At 36.7% G+C, this 7,676-nt stretch overlaps 1 long non-coding RNA gene across 1 annotated transcript in view; it reads right to left on the reverse strand.

The window, feature by feature from the left end:
• Positions 1-2,360, reverse strand: part of LOC145467506 (uncharacterized) — a 7,937-nt gene extending 5,577 nt beyond the window's left edge. The window contains exons 1-2 of the long non-coding RNA XR_014042077.1: positions 2,305-2,360; positions 990-1,057 (exon numbers count right to left, since the gene is read on the reverse strand). This is a non-coding gene — a long non-coding RNA (uncharacterized LOC145467506). The remainder of the gene's footprint in view (positions 1-989; positions 1,058-2,304) is intronic.
• Between the last annotated feature and the right edge of the window lie 5,316 nt (positions 2,361-7,676).

Below are 7,676 nucleotides of genomic sequence, written 5' to 3' on the forward strand. Positions count from 1 at the left end.
ATTCAAATTTCTTTACAGTAAAGAAAACCAAATATTTTATTTCGATTTTTCTAAGAACGATCAATACCTCGCTTGTGGTGGTGATTGACAAATGAATCTTTCCTGACAAAATTCCTTCAAGTTTCAGAAAAAATGCGATTAATTTGCATTCTAATGCGAAGCCAAACCGGCAGCTATTGTGCACACGGCCTGTTGAAGGTCATTCAAGGTCATGAAGTTCAGCTACCACCGGAGAAGTAAATTTGGGCACAGGTGCGCGCAAAAGGAAATATAGTAGAATGTTTTAGTTAAACTCGATCATTATCACTAGAAACGATGCAACAAACAGGTGAGGAATTTGGAAAAAAGTGACCTAAATGTTTCGTTCGCAAGCTTTGTCAATCTTACTTACTGCGCCTTTCAATAACATACGGACTCTCAAATTCAAAGCTCAACTGATAAATGCGTTTTTCGCTACCGTCAATCAAATGTTCGGCGACTCCTCCCAGCTTCCGACTACTGCCGAACACTGTTTCGTTGTCTAAACTGTGCTCAACGATTTGATTACCTCGCACTCGGCAGTAGTCGGAAGCTGGGAGGAGCCGCCGAACATTTGATTGACGGTAGCGAAAAACGCATTTGTCGGTTGAGCTTTGAAGTTTAGAGTCTGCCTGTTATTGTAACGTCCAATAATCCCTATTTTTATTCTGTTTAGTTTATTATTACCTTTTCTGGTGTTTACCTTAGAAAAGGGCTCTTCTGAGTCTTTTCATGCGATGGAAAGGCAATTGTGTATAGCAGGAATAAAACGAACATTTCTTGATACAGCTGATCTAAATTTACCATCTTTACGTTCGAGAGCGCGAAAAAAATGGACTTACAGTGTAGCACTCGCCTTTAAAGTATTCAATTCGTCACTGAAGCGTCAAACAGTTTGCCCTCGTGATATTGAACTAGTTTAAGAGGAATTGAAAACTCATCCAAACCATACAAAAGATGCTTTAACTTACCACTTGCTTGCCTATGTCCTTGTTCTCACCAAGGTGACGGATCGGTAACCACTGCACTATGGTACTACCTGAGACAAAAAATAATGAAAGTGTATTTAAGAAAATAAACACATGAACAGGTCTTTGTTATATCTCTTAAACAGCTATTAACTGTCGGGCTTGCAAGGGGGAAGAAGTGTGTGGGGAAAGAGCGGGGGGGGGGGGGGGGAGAGGAGGAATGCCACATCCCATATTTTTTTTTTCCATAGATACCAAAATAACTTTTATTTTTTGATGCTCAAACTTTCGGTAGCTACACATAAAATGTTTTCAAAAGTTGTAATGTGTAGACTATTTCTTCACTTTACTTGTCATTGCTATGGCAACCACGTTGCGACATGGAGGTGCAAGCCAAATTTCGTCCTTTAACATAATTCTTCGCATGCTTTTAATTTTCTTAAGCAGCATTGCAGGATTCAGAATTAATTTTGCGATATTCCATTATCACTTTGAATCAATTCTTCAAAAACATAAACGTACTTTTTAGGGAAAACAATGAAAACAACGATGGCGGATCTAAGATGAAATAACATCACTGACGTCACTGAGGTCATAAACAACAAAAACATATCCTTTTGGAAAACAAACCGGGAGAAACATCTATTGAAAGGGAAAATAGTTTTGATTTTCCTTGTCCTTCCTCCCCCCACAACCCATCGCGTCATAGAAAGTGCAATCATTAATTTGCTTGTTCGTCGGATTGTATGATTATAGGGTCTTAGTAGAAAGGGCAAATTCTGCTTCATAATCTAAATTGTAACTGCTTTTAAGTGAGAGAGGAACTTATCATTTATTGCTTATTAATTTACCATAGTTTAACTAGGTAATTAATCGTACAAATTTTTTTCAAGTCTCTCTGACTTAACTGCTAATAGTTAATAGCCAGGTTTCCAGAAATTATTCAACAAGGGTTTCAATTTAATGTCACCTTAATCATTTGAAAAACCGAGATGTCAATTATTTTCCACCAGTGACGTGGTCTCATGACGTGGTTTCATTTTTCTCAGCTCAGTCATAATCGTACCCTGTTTGTGACTAGGGTATCTTCAGAACGTAACCTTTCATATCCTTTAAGAGTATAGAATCATGCCACCGCATCTTCTACTCTTATTCTCTCCATCCCCCTCTTTCCTAAACCCCTCGTCTTCCCTTCTTGCTGGATCTACCGTTATCATTCAATTTTTCTTTAAAATTGATATCCTGGTCTTGCTTGCATATCATATTGTTGTCCATAGATACTTGACAAAAACTAAAAAGAACTGGTTTTAACACTTACCATCTTAGTCCACCAACAACCCGTGCCGGCAACGCAAGCTTCGTGCCTATTTCAGGGTTTGCAAGACCTCATGTCTGTCTATTAAAATTGCAGAATGTTTGTTGCCTTTGTTAGCTTTGGCCATCTTAATAATACAAGAAACAGAGAATTAATCATCTGACTCAGTGAAGAAGATTGGAGTTTATTTCTAACCACATTTATTTACAAGAAAATGAAAGCATAGGAAGAGATTTTCACCTTCAACATTGGCATTACTAGTGTAGCAGAGACGATTTAAAGCATCTCTTTCATTGCTCGCTGGTGACCAAGCGTGCAAATGAAACAAAAGTTTATTTGAAAACTTCAACCTTAATAGGAAGTTCCTAAAGCATAGCAAAACATTAAAATGAAAACGAATTGTTTGCTCTTCCATTTTCATGATGAGGACGAACTATTTTATTGTCTTGCGAGCGAATCCTGTTATTAAAGCTCATTTATGTTTGTTCTTAAAATTTAAGAGCAAAGAGTTACTCTTCTCAGACATTTGATTATTGAAGGGATCCTTACACGTTACTCCTTTACTCGTTAAGAAACGGCACTGTATCAAGAAACCTAGCAGAAATATACGGCGGATAATATAGGGGCAAGAGTTAAGAAAGTAAAAGAAGGTACAGTCATTTAAGGAACAGTCAGTAGTGCTTTCTATGACTCTACCAACCTGAAATATCATCCTACGAATTCGAACCAGCCATATTCCATCCATGTTTGAGCGAGAATAAACCTCCACGATTAAACACGTGTATCGCATTTGCGCCCAAATGACTTGATTCTGTTTCAGGATATCGTTGTTCTCGCTAAATAATCGAGAAATAGCCATGACGCTTGTCTTCTACCTTGTCAGCTAACGTGATAGCCTTCCCTTTCTGTGTACAGAAAATTTATGTGTCCTCGCAAAGGTTTAAACAGTGCAAACTAGCGAGGCCGACGGCAAACTGAACTTGTGATAAATAATTATTTCAGCATACGTGTTAACAATAATTTGAAATGCAAATTTGTAACCGACATCGACTTCCGGCCAAAAAGAAGCATTCCCATTTTTGTTGTTGTTGTTTCATTGATTATTCCCGTAGTCAAAGACTTGACATGAAAATAAGTAGATTGCATGTCACTGTAGGAGAGAAAAGGTTTGTTAATTTAGGAGATAAAGAAAATTAGATGTATGTTCCATATTAACTGCTAATCTCAAGCAGCTAAAAAAAGGGTTGGTGAGGGGTGGAGTAGGGTGGGGTATGCTTGTGTAATTAAAGGGGTGTAGGGTTAGGGTAGGGTCAGGGGTAGGGTAGGATGGCGCAAATAATCGGAAGCTCTGTTAAAAATGTGTCTTAGCTGTTTGCGAACGACCATATGGGCTTACTGAGTAGGGTTTTAAACACTAACACAGTGCGTGACGTGACTGTTGCGGGACAAAGGAAAATAGATTACCCGATAAGATTCGAACACACCTGATATTGGTCGGGCGTTCAAACTAGTGAGGCACAGAGAGATTCATGAACAGCTAGAAAGTTTACTAGGTTCATATTTGACACGCGAGCGTCCTACATTCGGCTAGGATCAACAATTTCAAAGATATCCTGTGTAGAGATAAGTACGTGAAAGATGGAAAACTTTAAGTTCGAAGGATAAACGTGGAAAAGAAGAAGAAGAAGAAGCAAAAAAAACTATGAAGAAGGGGACAAAACTTTTCTCAAACGACGCCACTTTGTACTGTGTGTTGTGTACTTTGATAAAGGTCAGTCTAGGCTAATGAAGGATTGAAGCTCCTAAAATTAGAGCATTTTGTGGTTAGCTACGAAATAGTTGAATTGCTATTTTTACTCCTGTCTGTGCAGAAATAGGTCTCTTAGGGCTCAAGAGATTTTGACCCATGGAAAATATCATATTGAGATGTTTTGATCCTGTAATAACGCCAGGAAAAAGTTGGATTTTTTCACGTCACCCTGTTAAAGACCTTCTATGTGTCTATTTCAGGAGGTCGCAAGGAAATTTTTTAAAGTCCCAACTTGAATTCACAGCTTGGGGAATACAACAAAATGAGTTATCTATTTTCACAGTTGTACTCTTTCGTATTGTCTTCTTATGTTAGGAAAACAAAGTGAGAGTAATTAACAACCATGACCGGAGCGCAATGATATATGTCTGTCTTTCTTTCTGTTTCATGTTATTGTCACTTGTTTACCACAGATGATAAGTCCGTGACAGCTTTAAACTATCATATTAACTAGTGGTTGCATGCAGATTGCTAAGGTTGAAATTCATGTACAACTAATAACCATTTGTTTCCATTAATTAATTGTTGTCGTTATTATCAGTGAAAGCCGACTCTTGCGGACTTATTTACGATAGGAGGATTTGGTTTAATGAAGGATATCTTTCAACAGTGGAAGTCAAGCGCAAGCTGTATTACAATATTCAGTTCCGTCCACTGTATATCGAACAACGGGCCAAAAAAAATGCGCATTTATTATAAGCTAGATATGTTTTATTTAAGGGTTAGGCCAAGTACAAAATTTTGGCTTCCATAGTTTTTTTTTTTTTTTTTTTTTTTTTTTTTTCGATTATTAATTTTTAACTGTTATTTTGAGGTTTAATTTGCTTCGATTTGACTATAACGTACCATAGCTTCCTTAAAAAAAAAGACAACAATACAATTAACGTAAGAAGTTTAGTTGTTTTCATAGACAGGGCTGTCGCTGGTGACACGCTAACACTTGCCACGGGATAATTTGAGTTTAATCTTTTATTGTAGGTTCAATTAAGAGGCTCTATATTGAATAATTAAAGAAAGGTAAAAGAAGTGCTTCTTTACTGATATTACCTCGGTAGGAATTTCTGATTACAACCCTGGTCGATAACGCAATTGTTAATTTCAGATTTGATTAACGTGCTATTGTTATACGCATATGCGTTCTTGAATGGAAATCATCTCAAAAATACACCCTTTTTTAATAAAATATAAAAATTATTTTGAAATGTACGAAACTTTAAGAATATTTTAAGAATAAACCCGAGGCTGAGATTTTTGAAAAGATTATATTGTAATTTTGTGTGCTGAAAATTCGTAAATAGAATACAATTATATGTTTTTAACTGAACCGTACAAAATCCTTCCTTTCTGTTAGCGACACAGCTGGCCAAAAAAAACAACAAAAACAGCACTACCGGTATGCTTCATGCTTATAACATTTCTGCAAGAAGTTATGTGTGTCATTTCAGGCTCGACTGCCTGCAGGCTGGCTCCAAAATTACTTTAACACCATCCAGACACCAAATTCAGTCGAAATCAGAAATTTCATACGCTATAATCTAGGAATGTTCACAAGAATATTGCCTAAAATCGGCAGAAAAATTAGAATATTCAGCCTCAGCCGGAAAACAATATTCTTGTATAAAAAGGAGTATATTACAATCCAATCAAGACTTTGCAGTTCTTATGATTGAATCGAAAACTATTTGGCAAAAAATTGGCTTCTTGGCTATGAAATGACCAGCTTGCTAAGACTGAGTCTCTTATTTATTTATTTATTTATTTATTTATTTATTTATTTATTTTATATTGTCTATGTTCTTCAGTACGTCAATACCTAATGTTCCAATTGTTAGTATACACTGTACCCGACATATTCAACATATCATCGTACAGATCACACTGGAACTTATAAACCGTTTATTGTTGGTTGATGATCCGAGTAGTTTTGACTCCTGCAAATGAAACTCATTTATAATTTAATAGCATAAGAGAGGCGATTAGAGTCGTTTGACATTTATATTTGTAGGGAGAAAGTGTCATCCACTTATGCTGACGTCAGCAACCCATACAGCACACGACTCTCGTTCTTAGAGCAATATTACTGCCTGAAGTTCATGTCAAGTAGTATAATTATTGACAGCTTCGAATTTTGTCGGTGTCAGTACGCAGGCAGCCCAGAGAAAAAAAAGACTTTAATATAACCTGACTTTTTTCATCGTCGGTTGTAGTGACATTGAATTAGAAGTATTCCTAAAAAAAAAAGGCCCATCAGCTGGGCTGTTTATTTGTGGTTTAGGTTGGATGTTTGCACAACAATATATGAGATTGGAGAAGGAGCAAGTTGGATACAGGTGAGTATTTAGATCAACTACCGACTTTGATTCTTGACTTTGCGCAGTTAAACTTCCATAGATGAACCCATTACCCGTTTCAACAACCCAAAAAATCTCCTGGTGAAGTCCTCTCACTTTTCAGTGTAAACAAATAGGTAAGTTACATAATTTCTAAAATCGTCCACCAACTGTATAAACGATTTAACCATTCTTAAACCAAAGCATTTTTGCTTCCAGTTCCTCTGATTTCAGTCTTTGTTTTTTTTTTCTCTTTTGCATGAAAATGTGCTTTTTTCTTCAGCTGACGCAGTAGGTTTCCACTGAACAAAGAATAACCTAAGATCTTGTAGCTATAACTAGCTTCTATTTAACGCACCACGAACTTTTTTACTGACAATAAACTTATTTCAACCAGCGCAGTAAAAACTCAGCTCCTTAAGGTGGCTTACTACAGTTTTTCGGAGATTCAGTAGCGCGCGCTATGATTTCCTGTCAAAAGTCAGTATTAGCAAGTAACCCTAAGAAGAAAGTAAAACCACTTCAGCACTTGAAAGGCGTTAAATCACTTTAGTATACGTAGCAATAGTTTCAAACTCCACTCAAACATGTGTTTAAGCTTAGGGCCAAAAAAATATGGCAAAAAAGCTCGATAAACAACCGGTAAAAGAGCTCTAATTTACTGTTGCTTTCTTGCACGCGATACATGGCGTCAAATGAGCGCGCGCGCTGAAATAAAGGGCATGCGCAATTCAGTTCTCGTCCAAGGCTGTTAAAGCCTGTCTTTGATCAAGGATTGTTCGAAAACCTATCGTACAACCCATGATGAAATTTTTAGAGTTGATTTTTAGGGGGTTAATCACGTTTGGAGCCAAAATTTAATGAAATCTCTAAGACAGATTTTGAGCTATTCTCGGTTTACATTTTCTTAGTTTGCGAAAAATCTCCTGACAGATTTTAATTCTTTCTTTGCATGAATCTTAAATCAGAGCCAATTTCTTATTCCTGAATTTTGAGATTGGGTCATGCGGGTAGATTTTGAGAAAAACATGATTTAACCTACTAGTGCCCAGTCTCTTCTTAGATACTCAGTCGTTTATTTTGGCCATTTGTTTGCGTTTAATTGTTGAAGTTTCACATAGAATGGTAAAAGACTTTAGTAAACAGTAAGTAGAGAGAGGAAAAATGCTTTGGAACATTTTTCATAAGAGTTAGAAGTCGGGCTAATACAATTCATCAAAACTGTAGTAAGCCAC

Source organism: Orbicella franksi, chromosome 14, assembly GCF_964199315.1.
Source record: "Orbicella franksi chromosome 14, jaOrbFran1.1, whole genome shotgun sequence".
Lineage (NCBI taxonomy): Eukaryota > Metazoa > Cnidaria > Anthozoa > Scleractinia > Merulinidae > Orbicella > Orbicella franksi.